The following is an 8997-nucleotide window of genomic DNA, read 5'->3' on the forward strand; positions in this document are numbered from 1 at the left end:
TGATAGAGCATAACCCTGTCGATGCCTTGAGTTCAGATTCTTGGACTTCAACCCCCCTGACCCCTGCCAAAGAAAACAAACCCATTGCTGTCAAGTTGATCCTGACTCGTAGCGACCCTATAATACAGAATAGAACTGCCCCATAGGGTTTTCAAGGAGTGCCTGGTGGGTTCGAACTGCCAAATTTTGGTTAGCAGCTGCAGCTCTTAACCATTATGCCAGCAGGGTTTCCTTGGCCTTCAAAACGATGGTAAATTTCTGTTCTTTAGAGATGGTAAATTCCTGTTCATCAAAGCCACCCACTTGTGTTATGTTTTTTTTAAGGTAGCATTGGGAAGTAAGTCATCTCGTTTATTATTTTGCATATTTTTTTTCAAACAGATGTTTATTTCTCTGTACTGCTTCCATCTGTTTTCCCTTCATTAGCCCTGTTCCTTGTGACCATCACTGTCTTGCTCCAGTCAACAAAACTAACTTTCCTCTAGGGTGGGCTATTCCACAACTTTATTTTAGGAAATTTCTGCCAGGTTGGAGTCATTGTTTCCTAGATTTTAGGTCTTCTTTCTTCATGATTAAATTTCTTTTTGCTGAACATGTTCTAAGACAGAACTTGTTTGATGTAGTTTCTTTCCATCTTTTTTTTTTTTTTCTTTCCCTCCAAAATGATTACAATTTTTTGTTGTTGATTGGTCATTTCTCTGGGAATGAAATTCTACCTTAAATATTTTTTCCAAGTTTTGTGAAGATTTTGTTCAGTCATCTAGTATCCAGCAATGTTGTTGAAACATTCAATTCCAAACTCATTTCTTTATGCCTCTGTATTCGAAGTGGAGCTCTTGGTGGTGTAGTGATAAGAGCTACAGCTGCTAACCACAGGTCAGCATTTTGAATCCACCAGCCACTCCTTGAAAACCTTATGGTGCAGTTCTACTCTGTCCTATAGGGTTGCTATGAGTCAGAATTGACTCCATGGCGATGAGTATTTGAAGTGCTCTCCTCCTTCAACACTGTTAGTATTGTCTTTAGTATGTTAAAATAACATGGAAATGAGCCTTGGTGAAGATATTCAAAAGTCATAGCCCTGGACAACTTTTGTTGCTTCTAAAATTATTGAATCATGCTTTTGTTTCTGGGAAATGATCTTCTGTTATTCATTCATTCTCCAATTTTTTTGCTCTTAAACTCTCTCTAAGATAGATGTTATTTGATGTAGCATATGATAAATTGATTCTCTAATTTTTTTTTTATTTTTATTTACAATTTTTCCTTTTGGTATGGTTCCTGTGTAATTTTCTCAGAGTTGTCTCCAAATTTGTTTCAATTATTTTTTTCTTCAATTTTTATATTTCACTTTAGAAGCTCTTTATTTTTATCTCATTATTCTTTAATGACATACTCTTTCTGCTTTATGGACAGAATTACTTTTCATATCTCTGCAAATCTATTGATTTTGTTGTTTTGGTTTGATTAATTTCCCCTATTGTTGACATTATTCCTGTTTCCTTTTGCACATGCCTATAGTTTTTTGTTTTGTTTTGTTTTTCTACTTCATGATGAGTAATTTCCTTCTGTATCCTGTTCCTTGGTAGTCCATTCATTATATTGGTCTACAAGTTCTAGCTCCTATTTTCTTTCTATTATCTAACTATATCCCTACTTACTCCTTCCAGCTACAGTGGCCTCTTTGCTCCTTTTCAAAACATGGCAAGCATTTTCATCTTTGTGTCCTTTGCACTGTGTATTCTGTCTGTCTGGGATTCTCTTTCCTGAGATACCTACACAGCTAACTCCCTCACCTCATTCAAATCATTCCTTGAATGTAATTTTCTCAGTGAGACCTCTTTTGGCCATTCTAATTAATATTGTAAGTCTACCTCTTCCGCTCAACCATTCCTACACTGTTCTAGTTCTTTCTTTGCCCCTAGCATGTATTATTACTTTCTTTTTGTATTTGTATGCCCAATGTTTATTTACTTTTATTTAAAGGTCTCCCTGACTAGAGTGTAAGCTACTTGAGAGAAGTTATCTTTGTCATCATATTTACTAATATTTACAAATATTCTAATCACCTAGAACAGTTACTTGACCATGATATGTGCTCAGTAAGTGTTTGTTTAATAAATCAATGACTAAATGCTTGAATTTGTGGTGAAGCACTGACTATTATTTAGTGCAAGATCTTTATGTATCGGTGTGGCTTCTCACCTTGTTGACTTCATGCATGCCAAAGTGAAAGGGAACACTCAAATATCAGTAGATGAAATCTGCTCCTTATTGTCTTTTAGGACTCACCAAAAAGCACCTTAAGTCTGCCCGTTGGCTCTGGGAGAAGAAAAGCAGTGTCCTGAGGGAAACCAGGGTTGGAATGTTCCCCCATTTATTAGCTTTACATCTCACTCTTGTATTTGACATTAGCTAGACCATCAAAACTAATAGCCTCTTTCTGTGTGAATATCAATCATCTCCCTTCTCATCCAGTTTCCCTCCGCAACACAGAGGAGTCTCTAAATTAGTTGCCACTTATTTATTTACTGCTATTTAACATCAAGACATTCCTTCTCTTGTTCTATTTGTCTGTATAAATTGGTACCTTTTATATATATTTAATATCAATTCCAGGAGTTTCAGGGGGCAGAAGCAATATATTTTGGCGTTCAATGCACCTGCCAATTTGAAAATTGGCTATTATTTTTTAGTTATTGCCATTTTATCTCTAAGAAATCTGGTGTGTCTGAAAGCTACCTATCGTTGGTTTTATCTCATTTCTGACTTACATCTTAACCTGCATGGAATTTTATAATATCCTTTGCTTTTAGAGTATTCTGATTTCTAATTCATCAGTCCTCATGTTAAAAGAAACATTTGGTTAGATGGCTTTATTAAACTGGATATAAGACTCTACAGAAATGATAGCGAACAGTAAGAAAAAAAAAGTTATTCCTTAAAAGGTACCTGAAAGTAAATGTGCTTGATTAAAAAATAAACAAAAAAGCCCTTTTTAAATCCAATTACTACTTCTTAAAATAAAATTACAAAGTTATATGAGATCTGATGACTTTATTGCATTTCCTCATCTTGTACTGTTAGATATTCTTTTGTTTCACTAGATAAACCCTGAAATTTGGTAGTGGGTTGATCTGAAACGAGGTGTAGAATAGAAGAAAGTAGGGCAAGGCAGACAGATGGTCTAATTATTATGTTTATAATATAACTAAACATCTGAGGAAGGTTGTTACTTAGAGGTATTATGTAGACTACTTGTTTCCAAAAATTTCCCTCTCTGAAAGATACAAAATTTCAAAATTACTGACAAGTTTTTGAAAGGACCTGAAATGAGTAAGACACTGTTTCATCCTTTGTAGTTCTGTCCCTAAGCCCTCCGTAACTGCTGGCTCAAGACTCATACGAAGAATGAGACAACAGCATCAAACTATAATTACAACCACTCTTACTTCTTGACCATTTGGTATTCCAAGATGCTAGTACCTCATTACTGAGCACTCTTTACTTCACTATCACAAGCCTTGGTTTGTTTATGATGGAAACCTTTATTCCTTTAACAATTTTTTTAATTTTAGGAACAGAGATTTGGATAGATGGTAACATAAAAGAAAATAAAAAAAAAAAGAAAATAGTGGCGATTAAATAAATTAGAAGTAGAGTCTATTTATTTTAACTGAATGCATAGATCCCCTTGGTTTACTTGGTGATATGACCATTTTGAAACCAGTGATGCTCACGTCTGCTCCTCTTGACTTGCTGTAATGATTTATGTGTACGCTAACACTAATTCATGTCCCAAAGTGACAGCTTGAAAGACGGCAAATGTTGCCCAGGTGGTTGATTATCAGAGAAGTTACTGAAATACATGAAGTTAGGCATTCAGCGGGTGGGACCAGTAGGCCAAACACAATTTATCACACCTGATAAAAATGTCCTTGGCTATATCTGGTTACATTTGTAACATCATCAAATGAATTGCATATTAAGGTAAAAACAGATTGAAGTGGATATTTCTTTGCTTTTGACCTTGGCTATCTGTTGTCCTGATTGTCATTCTCTAGGTCTACTATACTATCTCCTTTGTTCTGTGCGTAATGTTCTTGTGAAAGTTTTCAATATATTTCTCAAGTTTTCCTTCAATAGCTACACATTTATCAACACTGAGGTGAATATGTAAGGGAGATTTTGGCATGGAGAGATGAGAAGAAAAACTGCATAAATAGTGAATAATTTCATTTCTCTAATATAATTGTAATAAGTAAGACATTTTGAGCAATGGTTATGCATTCACTAATACAAAAAAAAAAAAAAGAGGGTGTTATATACACTTTTTTATGGTATTGCTTATGCCTCTTCATGAGAGAACATGGTATCAGGTATCTGTCGGGAAATGGTCCAGGCTTAATAGTCAAGGATTTAATAAATCAGAGAAAATTTATTTATGATTAGAAATTCTCAGACACTATCCAATCCCTCTGTTCCTCCCTAAGCCATACTAGTCTACCCTACAGCAATAATTTAATTGAATGATAAATACTAACCATTTTCCTGTTCCAAGAAATTATTTTCTTGGAACTAGAGGGCGACCATTTCAGCTTGTGAGTGAAACATGTGATAGGGGCAGTATGGTAGGCAGAATCCTAAAATGGCCCACAGGATTTCCACCCCTGCTATGCACATCAGGTACCCAGTATTACCCCCTACTCCTGAGTGTGAGCTAGACCTGTGGATATGATGGGATAGTCACTGAGGTGATTATGTTACTTTATATAAGACTTTGTCTTAGCAGAACAAGTTCCTGGGTAGAGCAGTTAAGCTCTCAGTGCTAAATTAAAGGTGGGTGGTTCTGGTGGTTTGAGTCCTTCCAGGGAAAGAAAGCCCTACCGATCTACCTTCAAAAAGATCAGTCATTGGAAAACCTGTTGAGCACAGTTCTACTCTGACACACGTGGGGTCACCATGAATTGGAATCAACTCAACAGGAACTGCTATGATTTGATCTGTTTTTTTAAATAGGTTGAAGAGAGACATTCTCCTGCTGTTTTTGAAGTAGTAAGCTGCTGTGTTCTGCACCATATGTCGGGGGACTGTGGGTGGCCTCGGGGACTTTAAAGCATCCCCCAGCCAACAAAAAGCAAGAAAATGGGTACTTCATTCCTATAGCCTGAAGGAACTGAATTCTGCCAATAGCCGTGGGAGCAGAAGAGAACCCTAGACTCTAGAAAGAAAGACAATCCAGCTGACATAATGATTTTAACTTTTGTTGTTAGGTTGTGAGATGCCATCAAGCCAATTTCCAATTCAAAGCAACCTGATGGGATGAAGTAGAACTGCCCGGCAGGGTTTTCATGGCTGTAATCTTTACAGAAGTAGATTGCCAGGTCTTTCTCTGGCTGAGTCTCTGGGTAGGTTTGCACTGCCTGTCATTCGATTAGAGGCACTTAACCATTGTGCCACCAGAACTAAAAAAAAAAAAAAACAAAAAACCAGTTCCGTTGCCATCAAGTCGACTCGTACTCTATAAGGCAGAGTAGAACTGACCCACAGGATTTCCAAGGAGCAGCTGGTGAATTCGAACTGCTGACCTTTTGGTTAGCAGTTGAACTCTTAACCACTGCGCCACCAGGGCTCCTTGATTTTAACCTTGTGAGACCTTGAATGGAGGACCTAGCTAAAATGTCCCAGACTCCTGACTCATGAAAACTGTGAGATTAAAAAAAAAAAGCGCTTTTTAAAGGTGCTAAGTGTGGTTTTTGAAGTGTGTTTTTTTTAAGTGTGATAATTTGTTATGCAGCAATAGAGACCTACGACAGGCAGGGTTAATGGAGAAAGTGTTAGTTTTACAGAAAAAAAGAATACTATGTTTTGACTTTCTCAGTGCCAAGAAAGTCTGAGGCTAGGCTTCAGGCTTAGACTCAAAGTTGAGAAATGCACACATAATTCTAGAAGAAAAGGTTGAAGGAAAGATTGTATTTTAAAATTGGTCATCATAAATGTATGTTAGCATGATAGATAAATACCTGAGCAAAATTATTTATGCACGTATTAATGCAATTTGTAAATGCTCATTGACCAAAATATTTTAACTGGATCCTGCAATTAAAATAATTTACAGTCTTTGCTTGATTTAAAGCTACACTAATGCAAGGTCATTAATTCTTGTAATTATGCTCAATGCCATTCTTTATTGCAAAGGAGAATACACAGCACATGACGTTATGCTGTTATTCTTTAAATTACTATACAGAACATTTCACCAGGTTTACACTGATGTTATGTATTACTGGTATAAAGAAAAAAGTAACACAAATCATTTCAAAAATAAGATAAATCACGAAGTTTGTGCTTTTATTGTATTTTTGTTTTCCCTCTATGTTGCCTTTTTCACATGGGATGCTAGGAGCAAATACTGTCTTAGAATTTACAACTGAAAATATTTTTTAAATTATTATATCAATCAGGAAGAGGGGGCAAACAATGTGTTATAATCCAGTTGAAGAAAGAGCTAAAATCTTTAACTAGAATTGCTATCCTATATATATATATATTTTTTTTTTTTTTTTATATTTTGAGAAGAAACCCTGGTGGCGTACCAGTTAAGTGTTACGGCTGCTTACCAAGAGGTCGGCTGTTCGAATCCACCAGGCGCTCCTTGGAAACTCTATGAGGCAGTTCTACTCTGTCCTATAGGGTCACTATGAGTCGGAATTGACTCAACGACAGTGAGTTTATATTTTGAGAAGAAATTATCCATTTAATTTTCTTCATATATCTAAGAGTGATGCTGATACATGCACCAAAATGCTTTGTTTTGACACCGTGAGCAATGTTTGGATAAGTTATGGGAGGGTTTCCACATTCGCCAAAAAGGCTTCCTAAAGGGCAATACACGAAAATCCTTTCACTGATATATTTTGCATTAGATGAGAATTTTAGGCAGAGTGACGTTTGTAATAGAAGTGTAAGGTGCTAATACAAAGTAAGAAACACTTACGTACATGCCGTTCTGTTTAAAAACTGAAAACATTATCCCTGTAAGCCTTCTTCCAGCCACTTTCTCATTCACTTATTGGAGAATTTTGGGTTTCATCTTTATAAATTTGCTGTCCTAGGCTGTGTTCTTATACAATACAATGTTTAGTTTTGTATATATTTCAACTTTGTATGAGCAACATTATCATACATTATAAATATACATTTTTAAACCAAAAGTAGATTAGGAAACAAAGAATAGAGCAGTGGGTAATTTGGTAAAATGCCTAGCAAAGTTCATGATCAATTACAAAGCATTTCTACAGTAGCGATATGCCTAAAGTGGTGGCAGTGGAGTCAAATTCTTGAAACTCAAATTTTTTTGTCTTGGAGATAGTTACTGTCTATCTGTCTCTCTCTCACTATGCTTCATCTACTTTTCATTTCTTTACAGTTAACCTAACTATGGATTTTTTTTTCCTTAAATCAAAAGCGATAGAGATAAGTAGATTAGCCCTAAGCCTGTTTGGATGGGATAGTGCTACTCGGCTTTTGAGATGACTATGCATGACTCAAGGAATCCTGGTGGTGCAGTGGCTAACTGCTAGGCTGCAAACTGAAAGGTCTGCAGTTCAAATTCACCACTTGCTCCACAGGAGAAAGATGTGACAGTTTGGATCCATAAAGATTACAGCCTTGGAAACCGTGTGGGGCAGTTCTACTCTGTCTATAGGATAACAGGAGTCGGAATTGACTCAAGGGCAATGTGCATTTTTTTTTTTTTCTTTTTGTAATGCATGATTTAACCTTGGGTTTTATGCTTAGATTTTAAAATGCAATCTTATCTTCAAGTTCACTGAAGTGAAGAAGAGGAAAGTTCACTTCAATATTACCATCCATCTCACCTAAAAATATCAAATTCAAACTTTTATTCATTTACTCTAGATATATAATACCTATGTATACAGTATTGACCATTATTTAAAAAAAAAAAAAAAAAGTCATGATGCTTGACCTCAAGCATGTGACAATATATAGCAGAGTTGCAAACTATGGCCTCTTGGCCAAATCCAGCCCACTGCCAGTTTTTTGTTTGTTTTTAAACAATGTGTTATTGGAACACAGTTGTGCTCATGTGTTAACATATTGTCTAAGATAATTTTGCTGTGCAATTACCACTTCAGTGTTTGGTACAGAGACCATGTATGCCCACAAAACCTAAAATTTTTTTACCTAGTTTGTTTAAGGGAAACTTTGCTAACCTCTGATACAAAGGAAAACAATTTAAGTAGATAATTGAAATTCAGTTGATTTAATACAGGCATCTGTATATAATGGTGGTGTAACTTTTCCACTCTGTTATTGAGATTTCCTGAATTACCTCCCAATAAACTAACTGCTCTCAAATTCCTGTCTAAGGGTTGATTTTAGATGAATCAAAACAAAGGCAATGGATAAAAAACTGGAGGTTAATTCCTAGCAAAGGCACTCTCATTATGAGATTCCAAAATTGGATCACTTTTTGGCCATTGGTGGTGTTAAGTTTGGGGGTGAGAACTCTTGGCATAATAAAATATCTCTAGTACTAAGACCCTCACATGTTGTGAATCTGGATAGACTAAAGATATGAGGGTTCATGCTGGGCTTTGCGATCATTCTGGTACTTGAGAAATATTGAGGAAAAGCTAATTATGAAGATCGAGGAGGTAATTAGGAGACGCTAACTGAAATTGATGACTCCTGGTTGCACAGTGGTTAAGAGCCTGGCTGCTAATTAAAAAGGTTGGCAGTTCGAAACTACCAGCTGCTGCTTGGAAACCTTATAGGGCAGTTCTACCCTGTTCTACATGGTCACTACTGGTCGACTGCAAGGGGCTTGGGTCTTCTTTAACTGAAATTAAAGCCTTGGGAGGGGGGGAATGACAGACTTAGATCAGCCAGTTATCAACTCAGATAATACTGTGGTTGTGTTTAAAGAGAGCTACCTTCCTTGAAACCAATCAACTTTGAAATATCACACCC

Source organism: Loxodonta africana, chromosome 2 (assembly GCF_030014295.1).
Source record: "Loxodonta africana isolate mLoxAfr1 chromosome 2, mLoxAfr1.hap2, whole genome shotgun sequence".
NCBI classification, from domain to species: Eukaryota; Metazoa; Chordata; class Mammalia; order Proboscidea; family Elephantidae; genus Loxodonta; species Loxodonta africana.